Below are 2,843 nucleotides of genomic sequence, written 5' to 3'. Positions count from 1 at the left end.
ATCGCTGGGCACTACTGACATCGCCGCGCGGGCACTACTGACATCGCCGCGCGGGCACTACTGACATCGCCGCGCGGGCACTACTGACATCGCCGCGCGGGCACTACTGACATCGCCGCGCGGGCACTACTGACATCGCCGCGCGGGCACTACTGACATCGCCGGGCACTACTGACATCGCCGGGCACTACTGACATCGCCGGGCACTACTGACATCGCCGGGCACTAATGACATCGCCGCGCGGGCACTAATGACATCGCCGCGCGGGCACTAATGACATCGCCGCGCGGGCACTAATGACATCGCCGCGCGGGCACTAATGACATCGCCGCGCGGGCACTAATGACATCGCCGCGCGGGCACTAATGACATCGCCGCGCGGGCACTAATGACATCGCCGCGCGGGCACTAATGACATCGCCGCGCGGGCACTAATGACATCGCCGCGCGGGCACTAATGACATCGCCGCGCGGGCACTAATGACATCGCCGCGCGGGCACTAATGACATCGCCGCGCGGGCACTAATGACATCGCCGCGCGGGCACTAATGACATCGCTGGGCACTACTGACATCACCACGCGGGCACTACTGACATCGCTGGGCACTACTGACATCACCACGCGGGCACTACTGACATCACCACGCGGGCACTAATGACATCGCTGGGCACTACTGACATCACCACGCGGGCACTAATGACATCGCTGGGCACTACTGACATCACTACGCGGGCACTAATGACATCGCTGGGCACTACTGACATCGCCACGCGGGCACTACTGACATCGCTGGGCACTACTGACATCGCCACGCGGGCACTAATGACATCGCTGGGCACTACTGACATCGCTGCGCGGGCACTAATGACATCGCCGGGCACTAATGACATCGCCGGGCACTACTGACATCGCCGCGCGGGCACTACTGACATCGCCGCGCGGGCACTACTGACATCGCCGCGCGGGCACTACTGACATCGCCGCGCGGGCACTACTGACATCGCCGCGCGGGCACTACTGACATCGCCGCGCGGGCACTACTGACATCGCCGCGCGGGCACTACTGACGCCGCGCGGGCACTACTGACATCGCTGGGCACTACTGACATCGCTGGGCACTACTGACATCGCCACGCGGGCACTACTGACATCGCCACGCGGGCACTACTGACATCGCCGCGCGGGCACTAATGACATCGCTGGGCACTACTGACATCGCCGCGCGGGCACTACTGACATCGCCGCGCGGGCACTACTGACATCGCCGCGCGGGCACTACTGACATCGCCGCGCGGGCACTAATGACATCGCTGGGCACTAATGACATCGCTGCACACACCCTGCTTCCCTCAGACTCAGCCCTAGCATGAGTTTGCAGGATTCTTGAGGACGCTTGTACCCTCCGACCATAAGCCCCGCCCCCTGTGATGGAGGCCCCGCCCTTCTGTGATGGAGTCTGGGCGTCCAGTCGGCTCGATGCGTAGAACAGGAGAATATTTGGGGGCAAAACCTTAGTATAAGACCGGGGAGGCGGAGCGCTCAGATGAGGGGCGGGGCTGCACTGTGGCATCGAGGAGGACAGCCGGCTGACGTCGCCGTGTCACACCCACTATATGGGGGCCGTAGGACCATCTCATGATGGAGGACGGGCGCAGGGTTTAACCCTTCCCCTGCTGTAGCGCTGACAGCTGGGGGGGAGGGGCAGAGTGCAGCGCCGTTCATTCCAGCAGCTTCATTCACACCTGCGTATTTGTCACGTTCGCAGCGTGTCCCGCCTCCGTATGAAGCACCAAAAGTAGTCCGCTGAGAGCAACGGGTGGGGAAGTAGTCCGGACACCCGCATCCGCGCGGCCACACGGGACATCAGGGGGGGTCAGCCGTGGAGTACGTGATACGTGCTGAATCGTGGATCCGTGCACGCCGGCGGGCAGCTACACACAGGATGGCAGCACGCTCTGCTCGGCGGCGCCCCGCTACACCTGTACGCGCTGCGTATGACACGCTGACACGCAGCGGGAATATGAAATAAAAGGCGCACTGCGCCTGCCCGCGAGATACACCGTCGCACCCAGCGCCGCACGTCGCTGCACCCCATCACACCCGCCGCCGTAAACGGTCTGAGCCGGCACGGCTTCTGGTTATAAAGTGGGTAAAATACTGCAAGGAGACCGACATAGGCCCTAAACCACGGCTGACAGGCAGAACTACAGAGGGGCCGGCGGAGAGCAGTCCTCACGGCCTTCATATACACGTGAACGAGCTCTGAGGCCGCCGTCACACGGCTGAGAAACTCGCACGAGATCTGAACTTTGTACGAAGTCACATGACCGCTCCTCTCCATACAACCAATCAGAAAGGGAGCTCTGTGACAGGCAACTGCGCTGACCAGTAGCTGCTCAGTAAATATCGTCCAATCAGCTTGAGGCAGGAGGTTTCTGTGCGGCTATTGGTGGAGGGCGTGGTCTGTTACACAGCGATGAGAACCGCCCTTAGTTTGAGTGACAGCTGCGGCGACCAATAGTTGAGGTCTTGCCGGCCATAGGCGCTCGCTCACAGCAAGGTCAGCGACAGCTAGCAGGTGAGCATGTAAGGGGTGACTGGGGAGAGAGGCTACTATGGCGCCTAACCGGGGATGTATAGAGAGACCGAGAACGTTCTGCCGCCACCGGCCATCCTAAAGTCCCTGTCTTCTCCGCCTCCGTCCTAGTACTGTGTCATGACTTTACCCCGTGGAACGCAAAGGGACACGCTATTGCGCATGCTCTTTCACTGTGTCGGGTGCACTGCGCATGCTCGGTCGGCGGGTTCTGGCTAGTGCGCCTGCGCACGTGTTGTGGTCT

Source organism: Eleutherodactylus coqui, chromosome 13 (genome assembly GCF_035609145.1).
Source record: "Eleutherodactylus coqui strain aEleCoq1 chromosome 13, aEleCoq1.hap1, whole genome shotgun sequence".
NCBI classification, from domain to species: Eukaryota; Metazoa; Chordata; class Amphibia; order Anura; family Eleutherodactylidae; genus Eleutherodactylus; species Eleutherodactylus coqui.
The sequence above is the reverse complement of the archived record's forward strand: the minus strand, read 5'-3'. Positions refer to the sequence as shown.